This window comes from Lycium barbarum, chromosome 1, assembly GCF_019175385.1.
Source record: "Lycium barbarum isolate Lr01 chromosome 1, ASM1917538v2, whole genome shotgun sequence".
Classification (NCBI taxonomy): Eukaryota; Viridiplantae; Streptophyta; class Magnoliopsida; order Solanales; family Solanaceae; genus Lycium; species Lycium barbarum.
Genome location: NC_083337.1, coordinates 65,172,980 through 65,189,638, shown reverse-complemented (window position 1 = coordinate 65,189,638; position 16,659 = coordinate 65,172,980). Strand labels below are relative to the sequence as shown.

The 16,659-nt window shown below is 38.8% G+C and overlaps 1 long non-coding RNA gene across 2 annotated transcripts; it reads left to right on the top strand.

Moving 5' to 3' along the window:
• Nucleotides 1-7,251: 7,251 nt before the first annotated feature.
• On the top strand, nt 7,252-10,002 carry LOC132639513 (uncharacterized). Of its 2 annotated transcripts, XR_009582115.1 has the most exons (3): nt 7,252-7,663; nt 8,435-8,485; nt 9,693-10,002. It is a non-coding gene; the product is annotated as an uncharacterized LOC132639513 (long non-coding RNA). The 2 variants fall into 2 exon arrangements; XR_009582113.1 differs by lacking the exon at nt 7,252-7,663 and having other exon boundaries at nt 7,920-8,485.
• The last annotated feature ends 6,657 nt before the right edge of the window (nt 10,003-16,659 follow it).

The window sequence follows — 16,659 nt, the reverse complement described above, 5'->3', positions numbered from 1 at the left end:
AAACCTGTTGAGGTGTCTATTCCTGTTGGTGACCCGGTAATAGCGAGACAAGTCTATAGAAATTGTGCGATTGTGGTATGTGATCGTCAGACTATAGCTGATTTGATTGAGCTGGAAATGTTAGATTTTGATGTGATTATGGGCATGGATTGGTTGGCTTCTTGCTATGCTAACGTGGACTATAGAACAAAAATGGTTCGATTCTAATTCCCGGGAGAACCAGGGCTTAAATAGAAAGGTAATATAGCGTCCCCAAGGGGTAGGTTTATTTCCTATCTCAAAGCAAGGAAGATGATTGCAAAAGGCTATATTTACCACTTGGTCTGGGTTCATGATAACAAAGCAAAGTCGCCGACTCTTTAATCCGTTCCGGTAATAAATGAGTTCCCGGATGTATTTTTAGATGAACTTTCAGGTCTTCCACTGGAAAGGGAGATTGATTTTTCTATTGATGTGCTGCCGGACACCGAACCTATATCCATTCCTCCGTACAGAATGGCTCCAGTAGAATTGAGAGAACTAAAGGCACAATTAAAGGATTTGCTTGAGAAGGAATTTATTAGACCCAGTTCATCATCACGAGGGGCACCTGTTTTGTTCGTAAGGAAAAAAGATAGTTCCTTGCGCATGTGGATTGACAATAGGCAATTGAACAAGGTGACAATAAAGAATAAGTATCCACTCCCAAGAATCGACGATTTGTTTGATCAATTGTAGGGTGCTAAGTGGTTTTCAAAAATAGATCTGAGGTCAGGATATCATCAAGTGAGAGTTAGATAAAAATACATTCCGAAGACGGCTTTCAGGACTAGATATGGTCACTATGAATTTCGGGTAATGTCATTCGAGTTGACTAACGCTCCGGCAGTGTTCATGAATTTGATGAATAATGTGTTCAGGCCTTTCCTGGATCTGTTTGTAATCGTGTTCATTGATGACATTCTAGTATATTCCCAGCCAGAAGCAGAGCATGCAGATCATCTACGTATTGTCCATGGAATTCTTCGGACTCGAGAATTGTATGCCAACTTTTCAAAATGTCAGTTCTGGTTGAATTCTGTGACTTTTCTAGGCCATATCATTTCAGCTGACGGTATTGAGGTTGATACTCAAAAGATTGAGGCGGTGAAGACTTGGCCAAGGCCGACAATGCCTACAGAGGTCCGTAGCTTTCTGGGATTAGCAGGATATTATAGAAGGTTTGTGGAAGGATTTTCTTCTATTTCAGCGCCATTGACGAAGCTAACTCCAAAATCAGCAAAATTTCAATGGACTGATGCTTGTGAGCACAGTTTTCAGGAATTGAAAAATAGATTGACTTCAGCTACAGTCCTGACACTTCCAAAAGGATCAGAAGGCTATGTTGTTTATTGTGATTCCTCCGGTGTTGGGTTGGACTGTGTGTTGATGCAGCAGGGTAGGGTTATTGCCTAGGCTTCCAGGCAGTTGCGGAAACATAAGAAGAATTATCCGACCCATGCTCTTCAATTAGCTGCAGTCGTCCATGCACTAAAGATGTGGAGGCATTATTTGTATGGCGTTCATGTTGATATCTACACAAATCACAAGAGTCTCCAGTATATTTTCAAGCCGAAGGAGTTGAATCTGCGGCACAGGCGATGGTTTGAGTTGCTGAAAGACTATGATGTGAGTATTTTATATCATCGCGGAAAGACAAATGTGGTGGCTGGCGCTCTTAGCTGTAAATCTATGGGCAGTCTATGTGATGTTCAATCGGAGCAGAAAGAATTAATTCGTGAGCTCCACCAGTTAGCTAACCTAGGAGTCCGCTTAATGGACTTGGGCAATGCAGGAGTTGCTATTTATAATCCATCTATTTCATTCCTGGACATGGAAGTGAAAAGGCGCTAATATGAAGATTCCCAGTTGACTCACTATAAAGATACACTTCCTCAGAAAGAGAAGTCACCATTTGAGGTTTCTACAGATGGAGTTCTTAGGTACTGAGGCAGGTTATGTGTTCCAGATGTTGCAGAACTACGTCGACAGATTCTAGAAGAAGCTCATTACTCCAGTTATTCTATTCACCCAGGAGCGACAAAGGTGTACCATGATCTCAAGTTAATGTATTAGTGGGATGGAATGAAGAAAGATATAGCAGAATTTGTAGCTCAGTGTCCAAATTTCCAACAAGTCAAAATCGAGCATCAAAAACCAGGAGGACTATTGCAAGTTATGGAAATTGCAACCTAGAAATGGGAGGTGATCAACATGGATTTTATTGTACGTTTGACTCGTTCTTGGCGTAAGTATGACTCCATATGGGTGATTGTTGACCGACTCACGAAATCAGCTCATTTTCTTCTAGTCAAGACTACCTAATCAGCAGAAGATTACGCAAAGTTATATCTCTAAGAGATAGTGCGACTTCACGGTGTCCCAGTATCCATTATCACATATAGAGGGGCACAATTTACAGCTAAATTCTGGAAGTCTTTTCAAGAAGGATTGGGAACTCGAGTGAGACTCAGTACTGCATTTTATCCACAGACTGATGGACAAGCTGAACGAAGTATTCATACCTTGTAAGATATGTTGCGGGCATGTGTATTAGACTTCGGAGGTAATTGGGATGACCATTTGCCACTCATCGAATTTGCATATAACAACAGTTATCTGTTACACCTTGGAAATTTCCCCGTGAACGTACAATGAATAAACTAACGAAGAATACGAGTATACGACGTTTTAATCAGAAGGGAATGACGTTTGACGACCCTAAGTAAGCTTTTCAAAGGCAATGGGAATAAGAGATAGGTTATACTCCACAATGACTGATTATAGGTTTTGAAGAATTGAAAGTCGCAGATTTGCATTTTGGCCCAGTCGACCGTAAAGTGAAACACGGATCGTAAAGTGGTATACGGCCTGTAAACCACCATGTCGTATTTCAACTTACAAAAACTTCAACTTTCTGTCAAATGTTCAAATGGTTAAATACGACTTGGAATACGGACCGTAAATTCAAATACGGCCCGTAAACTACGATCGTAAATCACCATGATCCTCAGCATACCTTTCTAGTTTTGATATGCTTAAATACGACCACGATATACGGCCCGTAAACTGGAATACGGACCGTAAACTAGGTTTACGACCACTGTACTCTTCAGCTACTGTTCATTCCGGATCAGATTTTAAGTCATTAAAAGGAGACCCATGCTCATAAAATTCATTTCATGTCTACGAAATTTCTCTCTAGAAACCTCTAGAATACTCTCCACTCTTCACTTACAAGAAAACAAAGGAAATCAAGGATCAATATCAAAAATCTAAGTGAATCAAGTGTATGAGACCCATCAAGGTTCATCTAAGTTAAGAGATTTCAAGAGAAGCAAACTAAGGTTTTGGGTGCAATAAGAACAATACCACTCAAGGCTTGTTCCTACAACATCTAAGGTAAGTTTTATGGCCTTTACATGTTATTTAGGGTATAGAAGAGTTGAAACACTTAGACTATAGAAGGATGTAAGATATAGGTCATAAGAGTGTGAATAGTAGCAATGTTGAGTAAAGGTTTGAATTAAGCCATGATCATTGATAAATGGTGATTATAAAAATGTTATGAATGAAATTTAGAACATGAAATAAGTATTATATATGAGAAAACGCGATAGTGAGCTATAACCAAAAATGTGGAGAAATTGAATAGAAATGGTGGATTGTGGTCAATGTATATAAATGATGATTGTTGATTGCAATATTGTGAATGTTGTTGTGAGCGTTTGGGAGTTGATAAAGAATATGGGAAAAGTAGTAGAAACAAAGGGAATACTGCCCAATTTTCCCTAGAAATAGTAGCATGTTCTTATAGCCAATTAACTAATGTTAATGTGACTTCTCTTTAAGGTAGAAACGTGGGCGCTAAAGGAGAAAGAGCAAGCGACATATTAGTAAACGACAAAGGTATGTAAGGCTAGTCCTTTCTTTCAAAGGCATGAATCATATGATATGATTTCCCCTCCTTCTTCATGATTTTCCTACGTACCAAAAACTATGAGTCTGCAATTATGAAGAGCTTCACAAGACAAAGGAAAAAGATATGCTACGAGCATGACGATACCGACGATGGATATAAGTATATAAGTTCTAAAGTTAGGATACGACATTCTTACGGAACTAATGATCCTTATGTAACTTCTATGATATTATGTTCCCTTCCTCTCCATGACCTTCCTACCTTCCGGAAAACTAAGAGTTTATGATCAGGAATAACCACGTGAGATAAAGATAAGAGGCATGCTATGAACACGATAATGAAGGCGATAAGTTTAAGTCTAAAGATCTTAGAGTTCATGGTATAATGTTTCTACAAGCTAACGACATTAACTATGATCTATTGGTGTTGCTTGTTGTATACACTCACCTTATATACTAATTCCTTCAAGGTGAGGCAGAATACCTATGAATGCTCCATAATGTAATCGGGGGTTCTCGACCTTACGTCACCCCGACATTGTTATAGATTGTTCATAAGCCTCAATGCATGTCCTATGACCAATGTATCGAGAAACTACGAGTCTATGTTCATAAAGGATTTCATGTGAGATAAAGGTAAGAGATACGCTATAGAAATGATAATGGAAATGATGAGCTTAAGCCCAAAGATTATAAAGACTATCATACGATATTTATACGAAATTCGTGCTACGAATATGATGTGATTTTCATAGATTGTTTTCAAATTTAAATGTGTGCATTAATGAAAGGTTACGATAAGCTTGTGAGAAGTATGCGATGGAAATGATAATGATGAGATATATTGGTCCTTGTATGATGCATGTAATATGGTCGAGCCACTATGTGGCCGAATACGGAAGATATGTATGTGATATTATCGAGCCACTACGTGGCCGAATACGGATACTGTCGAGCCACCACGTGGCCGAATACAGATGTTGTCGAGCCCTACGTGGCCGAATACGGATAATGTATCATGTGTATAAGAAGTTACGGTACCACGATGATGAATTATATGACATGATGATATATACGCTATGATGATTCATGTGCGACGATTATGTATATGTGATATATGTATGAAATGTATTCATCCTTAAAGGTCGCGCAGGTTTTGCCTTCACCTTGTGACTTATGATTTCTTTATCATGTTTATTTCATTCATGCCTTACATACTCAGTACAGTATTCGTACTGACGTCCATTTTTCTTTGGACGTTGTGTTCATGCCCACAGGTAGACAAGGAGACGGTGCAGACCTTTAGGAGCTATCAGCAGATTTGCAGAAGCACTCCATTATTCCGGAGGTGCTAATCGGGTTTATGCTTTTGTGTATATACGTATATGTATATGTATTTTGGGCACGACGGGGTCTTGTCCCGTCCATATTTCTAGTATTCTAGTAGAGGCTCGTAGATGCGTATGTGTGGGTCATATGGTCTCACAAGTTTGCTACGATGGATATGTTATTATTTTGATGGCCGAAAGGCTTATGCATATAAAAGTACTTATGTCTACAAATGAAAGATGATTTTCTCATGAATTAAGTATAAAATTGATAAAAGAGCATTAAACGAGTAAGATAAGCAGCAGAATGAGTGGTGCTCGGTGGCTAGCCCCCGGGTACCCGTCGCGGCCCCTAGCTGGGTCGTGACATTATCATTCTAGTATCCAAATGGCCCTGTATGAAGCTCTATACGGAAGGAAGTGTAGGTCGCCAATTGGGTGGTTTGAAGTAGGAGAGACACAATTAATAGGTCCAGAATTTATTTATCAAGCGGTGGAAAATATCAAACTTATCAGAGACAGATTGTTGACAACCCAAAGTTGGCAGAAATCTTATGCAAACAATCGTCGGTGAAACCTGGAATTCTAAGTCAATGATTAGGTATTCCTAAAGGTAGCACCAATGAAATGGGTAATGAGATTTGGCAAGAAGGGCAAGCTTAGCCCTCAATATATTGAACCTTATAAGATTGTGCGCAAGGTCGGCCAAGTACCTTATGAGCTAGATTTACCTCCAGAACTTGAATCAGTCCATCCAGTTTTTCATGATGATGCTCCGTAAATGTATTGGAGATCCTTCCAGAATCATGCCGGTAGATGATGTTCAGATTACCGAGAAATTGGCTTATGAAGAGGTACCCATTGCCACATTAGGTAGGCAAGTGTGGAAACTCATAACCAAAGATGTAGCCTCAGTTAAAGTTTTGTGGAAAAACAACAACAGAGAGGAAATGACTTGGGAAGCAGAAGAAGATATGAACTCCAGATATCCGCATTTATTCCCACCCCCAGAAGAGGTTCAAGATAAGACGCCATTGTTCCCAGGTATGCAATGCTTTCTTTTAGTGGTTTTGGTCGCGTGTGGCCACATTTTCTTGCTGTTGTCGTAGCCTTGTGAGGCGATGTTATTTTGGATTGTTGTGACAGGATGGTATTTCCATATTACAGGGGAAACTCTGGCAAAATTTTTGTGAAAGCCCCGAGAACTTAACATTCGAGGAAAAATGTTCCTAAAGGGGGGAGAGTGTTACACCTCGAAATTTCAGGTTGTTATGTGGTGAATAGACTAACGTAAGTTAAGGTGTATATGATGTCCCTAGAAGTAAGAACGGATACTTAATGATTCTAATTAAGATTCCAAAGACATTTGAGGCAAGAGAAGAAAGCTTGCTGGAGAAAGCTAAGGTAGAGAGTGTCTTACCTCGTAAACAAATGTACCAGCAGGTATTCCTAGTAATTTACAGGATTAAAAGTTGAACAGATTGAATCAACAAAATCTGAACTGAATCAGGGAAACCTGCAGACATCAGACAGCGTCGACGGGCCGTCGACATATCGACGGACCGTCAAGGCGCATCGTCAACATGTTTTTGCGACCTTGGATCTGCAGGTGCAGGTCGACGGGTCATCGATGTTACATCCCGTATTTTTGAACGTCGGATTAATTGTAAGTTAAGGTGGGGCCCACACATCAAGATTTTTTTTTGGGACATGTGACAAATTATATGAATCACATATGTGAAGTTAAACACAACTCATGAAGTACCCTTGGTCCAAATCAAAGTGGAAGCCCTCCAAACGAATATTTTTAAGAAAACGTTTTCGGATGACCTGACTTGGAGGGGCAAAAACGGTATTATAAGTTTGGAATTTGGAATTATACCAAGAAATAGAAGTTGTAGATAATTGAATTAGCTTTCCATCCATAGGTCGTGGGTTCCAAGGTGACGTCGGTACAAGGAGATATGAACGCTTTAAGGTCGAAAGGTCAGTGGGCTAGGCCCAACTCGGGACCAACCGAATTGGCCCAAAAAAATGAAAAGAAAAATTCAGGCCCAAGTGAGGAGGTGGCCGGCCATGGTCCTTAATAAAGGACCCAAGCCCATTTAAATTAGTCATGTGATTAATAATAAAAAGGGGCTAAGTCTTCATTTTCAACCAAGAACATTCATGAAGCAAAGAAGAGAAAAACAAACACAAAGAAGAGCAAAAATAAGGCCATTTCGGGTTTGGCCATAGAAAATTCACCCCTCAAAATCTTGCCTCTAAAATTATTTTCTTGTTGAATTCCTACTAAATTAAGTGTCCTCTACAACTTGGTGTAGTTGTTTTGGAAGAAGGAGCACTTATTTCTTCAAGTTGACAACTTGTTCAAGTGAAGAAGTTTGTAGAAAAAGGTAAGAATCAATTCCTTTTTCTTATGTTATGAAGGTTTGTTTATGTTGTGGTATGTGGAAATGAGTAGAAATTATGGAAATATGGAAGTTTGCAAAGTGGGTATGTATATATGTATGTAGCCGTGTGTGTATATTGTTGTATATATGATATGAGTTGAATTTTATGTTGTATTCTAGTTGTGGTTATGGTGAAAATTATATTGGAAATGAAAGTTGAATGAATTTTGGTTGAAGTTGGAATGCAGAATATTATGTCACCTTAGAATAATTTTGAGATATTATGGAAATGAAGTTGTTAAGATGTAAATTATGATTATGGTTGATGAAATTGGAAGGTGGAAATATGTTATGAATATGTAGGTTGAAGATTTGAAGTTTTGGGTGAATTATGTTTTGGTGGAAAGTTTGTATATTTTGTATATCTTGTGAATATTTCGTAGGAATGATATGAAATATTTCCAAATTATATTGTGATGATCTAGATTAATGATGAATGTGAAACCATTGAGATTAGTTTGGAAATTGAAGTTGAAATGAAGGTTATGACATTATGTTGGAAAGATAGCTAGTTAAGTTATATTGTGTTTATGGTGACTATTGTTGTTGTTGATGTTGTTGTTGGGTTGTTGTTGATTGTTTTGGCCGAGTTAAATTGTCGGGGATGCTATATGTATAGGGGAGATGCTGCCCAAATTTCTGTAGGCAATTATGAATAAAGATTGAATACTTAAAGATTGGAAATTGAGAATTGGTAAATGTGACCAATTACAGATTTTGGGCGAAACGGGAATTGAATTTGGAAAGGCGTAAAGAGCATACAAGGTATGTAAAGCTATCCCGATTCTTCTTTTGGCATGCCCTAGGTGTACTAGGATCGGATTTGAGCCTCGAAAAGCGTTCTGCTCATCGGAATCCGCATTTGAAAATACCCCCTTTTCATTCAATGGAATTGAACCCTATAAGTATGCTTTATTGAAAGAATTGTGCAAACTTCCGCAAATTGTTTAGAAAATTATGGAATGCCCCTAGAACCTCCGTAGGTGACTTTATAAGCTTTAAATACGCAATTTGAGCCCACCGCTTCGTTTGTCCCGAGGTGGGTCCACTATTTCCGATTTTACCCTTTTAGTGGTTATGACTTGTCTTCGAGCGTTTTTTTAAGAAATGTTTTAACTACTCTTGTAACTACTAAATAAAACTTGTTTTAAATATTCTATTAAGTCTTGTAAACTGTTTTGGAACTTGGAAACGAACTTAGAAAGATTATGCTTCCGTAATCCATTATGACATTCGAAATTCACTTATTATGATTCCGTCCGAATTTATTGATTTGATTCGTCATTTGATATGCCTCATTGAGTCTCTGGAAATATATAAGGTATTTTATTGCATTTAGTTTCTCACAACTCCATTCGTTGATGCCTCAAAGTTTCCCACACTGAGCCCGGGCCAGGATATGTTCTCAAGCGTCTTCCACTGCATTGTTCGCCGTGCCTCGATGTGAGGGGGCAGGTATACATGTACATGGGTTGTGGAGTATGTTGTGCTATGTACACTATTCTGATATGATATGATATGATCTGATATGGCCATCTGATATGATATGCTATGTTACGGGGTTATTCCCCTTTTCTGATCCTTATGTGTTGTGGCACCAGTGTCGGGGGGTGACCACGTTCTGTCTGCCGAGTCCCCTGGAAGGGGCCGGATATGATATGGCATATGTTTCTGTACACACTCTTCATGTTTTGAAAATATGCATTTGATACTCTGGACATCTCACTCACATATCTGTACGTTCTGTTCCGGTTATGATTTTGTTCCGTAATGGGACCAGGTATGACATACGTTTCCTGTAAGTACTATTTATGCTTTATGATCAGCATTTTGCTAATCTGGATATTCCGTTCATTTTTTGTATCTCCTGTTCCGATTATGACTTTGTTTACTACGTTCCATGCTTTACATACTCAGTACATATTTCGTACTGACCCCCTTTCTTCGGGGGCTGCGTTTTCATGCCGCGCAGGTACAGACTACAGATTTGCTGACCCACCTGCCTAGGACACCTATTCTGCTATTCTGGAGCGCTCTTTTGTCCAGAGCCTATACTCTGGTACAGTCTGCTGCTGTTGTATATATGTACGCTATTCAGGGGTACGACGGGGCCCTGTCCCGTCTTATGATTCTGTTATGTTCTGTAGAGGTCTGTAGACATACATGTGGGTTCTGTATATGTTTTGGGTTGCTATGATTTGTGATAGCCTTATCGGCTTCCATGTGCTATATATGTTCCTCTGTGACACTAGTAACGTCGACTGACTTTTATATTTATATAATCTGCTAGTCTGCTGGTTTGGGTTATTGGGTACGTTTGGGTGTCCAGCACGGACACTAGTCCCGGCCTACGGGGTTGGGTCGTGACAATCGACCCGCTCGTCCAACCGCGCCTCTGGAACTTTCTTGGACCATCTATATAAGTTAAGACCCACGACTTTATTTCATTAATTTCACTTCTCCAAATCAGAAAAACTTCTAGAATATTCCTCTCAATATTTCCATCACCATAGTGAAGGTTTAGCAAGATCCGAGCCCCGTAAACTCGAGCTTGTAAAGGGAAATTTCCTCCTTGGGTTGGTAGAAGTTAAGGATTCCATTGGTATTGAAGTTAGGGTTTCTCTCTGTTACACCTCGAAAAATTTTCCGTTGATGCACAGTGAATAAACTAATGAAGAGCACGAAGTATACAGTATTTCAATAAGTAAGGAATGACATTTGATGACCCTAATTAAGATTTCAAAGACATTCGAGAAAGAGGGAGATAGTTGCCAAGAGAAGGCAAGGCATACGATAGGTATCGAAGAGGAATTACGAGTAACAAGCTAACGAGGATTTAATAATGCTTTGGAGGAGAGTTATAACGTACCTTATATTGTTAATGAGGTGGTAAACAAGTGCTAAGAAGGTTCCATAAGGATTGGGGATCAAACGAGTCGACGGGAACGAACTTCGGATCACTGGGGATTATACGGCCGAACATAATAGCCGTATAAAACATACGGACCGTATGTTGGACCGTACAATTAGACCAGATTGTCACCATTCTCTGGACCAATTCTACGGCCAAACATACGGTCAGTATAATTTATACGGACCGTATGTTGGTCCGCAGAACTAGTCGGGAACAGATTGGTGTATTTAATGAGGGACCAAGTCTTATTTCATTTCATTTCCATATCACACCCCTTCTATCTAAAACATCTCTCTACATTTATTCCATAAGAATTCAAGAGGTATTAGTGATCAACAACATAAAATAAGTGAATCAAGTGTAAGAAACCCATTAAAAGATCATCTAAGTCAAGAAATCTCATTGGAGATGAACTAGGGTTTTGGCTCAAGTGAAGTATTTCCACCCAAAGCTTGTTCCTACAACATCTAAGGTAAGATTTATGGTATTTCCATGTTTTTTAAGGTATTTTAAAGTTGAAATACTTGGATTGTAGAAGGATGTAGAAAAATGGGTCATGAATGTGGAATAGTGCCATTTTGAGTAATAGCTTGAATTGAGTCATGATTCTTGATGTGTTGTGATATTGATATGTTATAAATGATGTTAAGAACATGGGATAGGCAATGTATATGAATGAACGTAGTCATGTGTTATGACCATGGATATGGGTGATTGGAAGCGAATTGAGAAATATAGATAATGTGGATGAATAAAGGCTATTGTTATGATATTGTGAATGTATTATTGACGTTTGGGAGTTGATATATGATATGGAGGAATGTTGTATAAATAAAGGAGATGCTGTCCAATTTTCTCTAGCTTTAGTCGTGTATGCTAGCTATCGATTTCTAATGATAGTATAACTTCAATGAAGGTAGAAACGTGAGCGTTGAAGGAGACCGTGCAAGTAGTTGAATAGTTGAACGGAAAGGTATGTAAGGCTAACCCTTCTTTCATAAGTCATGGTTCTGTGGCCAATCTTCTAAATCGTTTATAAGTCTATGATGTCCTCCAAATGACTCTATCTTCAAAAGCTATTAAGCTTATGATTCTCGATATGTTACGATTGTACTAAGTTCCTCATATGACGAGTAATCCTATAAGGATAGATGTAATGAACGACGATGATAGTGATAACGATATGATAACGACGTGTTATAGCCGGTATTTTGTACATTCGCATATTTCAAGATAGTCGTGGTGAGTTGAGGGCAAGACTATTTTCCAAAGTTATTTAATATACAAGTTGCTCATTAGTATGGAAATGTTGAGAAAGGCTAAGGGTAAAAGGGAAATTCACAAGGTGGTTCATGGTAATATTGTGGAAGGCTAGGGGCAAAATGGGAAATTCAAAAAAAAAGAAAAAAAAAAGAGTTCATGATAAGGCACATGGCCCTGCGGTCCCCACCCATGGCTTGGCCGAGCCATATTCGGCCATGGCTAGAGGAAATTGATGCCATAGGATTGAACAAGAAAAATAATTTTATTCTAGTATTTCAAGCAATTGGAACGTCCCTAACAACGTGGAGTAGTGGTTGGATCAAGCAAAGCATTCATTTGTGCAATTTACCAACCCTAATCAAGTTGAGAAGTGAAAGAGTAAGGGTAAGGTTCAATCTTCTTTTACATGTGTTATGGATGATTTATGCATGTTGTAGTATATAGAAATGGATGAAATTCATGGAATTATATATGTTGAAGTGAAGTCGTGTGGGTGTTGTATGGTATAGAAGTGACGAACTAATTTTACTTAGTATTTTAATTGTTGTTGTAGTAGATTCTATGATGTAAAATGAGGATTTAGTGCCTTGAAAGGAAGTTGTAATCGTTGTGGGACTGTTGAAGAATTTAATGTGAAACTAGCATGAATTCTTATATTTATATGAATAATGTTGTTAATGTGTAAGATTGTTGGTGTAGTTCATGAATTTGGAAGAAAAGAATGTGTTGTTGTTGTTCTTATGGAGTTGGGAAGTTTCGGGTGGTGTTGCACAATGGTTGGGCCGTTTTGATCATTGTGCGGATTGTTTGAAGTGTTCTTGAGTTTTGTTTGTAAGGTCTTGGGCAAGTATTTTGAACGTGCGAGCATTGATGTTGGCTTGATTGTATGTGATTGAATTGAGTATAAGTGGAATGTCGTCGAATTATGTAAAAGGAGTTACTAACGTTAGAATGCATTTTGAATTGATTGTCGAAGTTGTTAATGTGGTTGTTGGTATTGTTGTTGATAAATTGGCCGAGTTGAATTCTCGGGGTTGGTTGAATTTATAGGGGAGGTGCTGCCGAAAATTCTGTAAATGGAATGCTAGTCTAGAATTGGACTTTTAAGTATCTATGGCTAATGTTTGGTATTTACTAACATTGTTGTAGATCTTGGAAAAGCCGAGACCTAAGTTCGGATTAGCTTAGGAAGCGGACAAGGTATGTAAGGCTTACCCTTTCTTTCTTTTGGCATGTCCTAGAGCTAAGTAAGTTATGATATGTATCTTGGGGTAGCTCTATTCTTGATTCCGAGCTTGTTAATGATTCTTATTTACTTCTTGATATGAGTATACTTAGTATAGTCGAGCCTATTGTACGATTGAATAACAAGCAAAGCATAAAGAGTTCTTGTTTTTTTTAAAAAAAGAGTTTTGTAAGTAGTAATGTCCCTAACTTTCGTAGACGGTCTCGGATTATTTAGGAAATGTTCGTAGAGGTTTCTATAATGGATAACGTTCCTAACTTTCATAAGCTAACTCGGATTGTTTTCGAAACGTTCATGGAGGTTTCTATAATGAATAATGTCCATAACTTTCTTATGCTAACTCGGATTGACTTGAAACGTGCTTATGGCTTACTAATGATTTCGAGAAAATTAGTTTTGTACTAAAAGAAACATAAAGTTGATTTTCAAAAACACTCCGAAAGGGGTGCGAGATTTTACTATTTCGTTTCAATTATGATTCATGTTTACACTCCATAGCATCATTTCTTTGTAACGATATTCGTGGATTAAGTTGTGTTGACACCATCATCATTAGGAGCCAATATCATTATTATGCCGGAAGCGGCATGCCCGAAGGGGCCATCATTATTATTATGCCGGAAGCGGCATGCCCGAAGGGGCCATCATTATTATTATGCTGGAAGCGGCATGCCCGAAGGGGCAATCATTATTATTATGCCAGACGCGGCATGCCCGAAGGGGCTATCATTATTATTATGCCGGAAGCGGCATGCCCGAAGGGGCCATCATTATTATTATGCCGGAAGAGGCATGCTCGAAGGGGCCATCATTACTATGCCGGAAGCGGCCGTCCGAAGGGACTATTTTGTTAGCATGTCGGAAGAAGCACGTGTGTTAGATCGCATCATTTACTTAAAGAATGTGTGTTTGCTTGCATTATTTACTTAAGGATTGTTTTGAGACCTCGTGTATACATTTATGCTTCTTCCAGCGAAGGCTGCAGGATTGAGTTTGATTGTGATTTCTTCTCTCCTAAATCAAGCTATGGTTATGATTTGTTACCGCCTTACATACTCAGTACATTACCCGTACTGACGTCCCTTTTGCCTGGGGGCGCTACGTTTCACGCCACGCAGGTGTATACAGATGAGTGGAAGACATTGGCTATAGGATGTGCCAATGCTACCAGCTGGATTGGCGAGCTCCATCTCAATTCGGAGTGTTGCCGGGTTAAAGTACTTATGTCATGGTATCTTGTATATGTTAGAGACTTTGCAGACAGTGTCCTGTGGATAGGGCGTCGAGAAGTGCGAATCATTTGTAGATTTTAAAAGAGTATGTATTTTAGACGATTTCAATTGGTTTAAAGTACTCAATTGATTGAAAGTTTTCATAATCATTATAAAGATAATGATCTCTATGTGAAAAAGTTCCACGTTTTAAAAGTTTTTGAAATGACAGGTTTTGATAGAGCGAATGTCTAAGGGTTCGCTCGACTCTGATGAGAGTCGGGTGCTCGTCATGCCCTATCAAGATTAGGGTGTGACAAAGTGGTATCAGAGCAAGGTTGTCCTAAGGGATTGTCTGTAAAGTCGTGTCTAGTAGAGTCTTGTTTATCAGTGTGTTGTGCACAACATCTATAAACAGGAGGCTACGAGACATTAATAGGGTGTCATTCTTTCTTTCATATCTAAGATCGTGCGATAGAGCCCAGTCGTAGGAAATGAAGTCCCTTGTACTAACCTTTGATTTCAGCTAAAGGACGACATCGACAGATGAAACCGACTGATGACATTAGCAGTTACAATGTACAGTGGTAAGTAACGGTGCGGAAGAGACATGTTGGATAAGGTAAGAACATTGAAATATGATTGAAATGTAAGATTGGGGGATGAAAGTGAAGGTGAATGTTGGGGATTGAAAAGGGATGATTCCTATGTTTTGATTCCATACATGACATCCATAATATTTTTACCCCTAGAAATGCCAGAAGTCAATAGTTTCTGAAAAATCTTACGATGACTCCGATCCTAGAGATTTTCAAGCCTAAGTTTCTAGATAATTTCATGACGTGTCTAAGCGTGCTATATAACATATGGCCTCAGTTTATGTTATGGATCATCCAAAGTAATACATGATAGTGATGATGTTTATGGTATTGATGAAGATCCTTATTATCTAAACGAACCCAGCAAATAAACGAACTCCAAGAATGTGTTACGAGAATGTCTCGGAATCTGTTAAGACTTCGACTTGCTCCAGATCATGTAATGAAGGTCACACGGAGAGGTGGATGCGATTCTATCGACATTAATGCACCGGATTTCATCGAAGATTCAAGGTTAAGCGTGCTAAGGTGAGAGAAATATTAGGATGGGTGACCCCCTGGGAAGTGTACTAAAAGCCCTATAGATTTAGACATAAGAGACAAATGAGAAGCTAGAGTAGACTAAGGGAAACTAGAGTATACGGAATGGTTGAAAACCATAAGAGGTCGCGTGGGACGAGGCAGACTAGACTGGTGAAGAGACAGGAAGTGCATCACAGCTCTGGAATTAGGATGAGCTTGAATAGCGTTTGAAGGTATTCGGTAGGCGAGATGGTAGCAAATATATATATATATATATATATATATATATATATATATATATATATATATATATATATATATATATATATATATATATATACATATATATACGAATGCGTATGATATCCCACAAGGGATTGTATCGGTGGGCATGTGTGTCCCAGCAACCGGTGCTACAGTATGGAAGGCAGCAATCGAGTAAGGGTACCGAAGTTCAAGTGACAGCAAAAATAAATGGTACAAGTGTTATAAAGTAAGCTGATGTTATTTTCACTACAGGTTGAGAATGGAAAGTTCTAATACAACGATATTCGGAAAAGAAAGAGAGTGAGTAAATGGAAGGCAAGGAGATCAAGATGTCGGAAAAGGGTGAAAGGTAAGAAACCTCAGTGAGTGAAGTCCCCGAGAGAAATTACCGGCAAAGCACGAGACTACTTGGGTAAAGATTCAAAGATAGGCACGTGAAAAGGATAAAGTGCGGTAATATGGAACAATAACAGAGAAGAGATGACCTGGGAAGGACAAGGATGATGAGTTGGCGCAGTGGATTAGAAAACCCATGACACGGAATGAGGACTCATGTCAAGACCGAGGAGTTAGATTATAAAAAAAAATAGGGAAAAAGATAAGGAATGGGAGTGAAGGAAAGGACAACTATAAGAGGGACCCTCTCGAAGTATTATAACACCCCATGAGGCCAGTTGAACATTTGAGGACGAATGTTCTAAAGGGGGGAGAATGTTATAGCCGGTATTTTGTACATTCGGATATTTCAAGATAGTCGTGGTGAGTTGAGGGCAAGACTTTTTTCCAAAGTTATTTAATATACAAGTTGCTCATTAGTATGGAAATGTTGAGAAAGGCTAAGGGTAAAAAGGGAAATTCACAAGGTGGTTCATGGTAATATTGTGGAAGGCTAGGGGCAAAATGCGAAATTCGAAAAA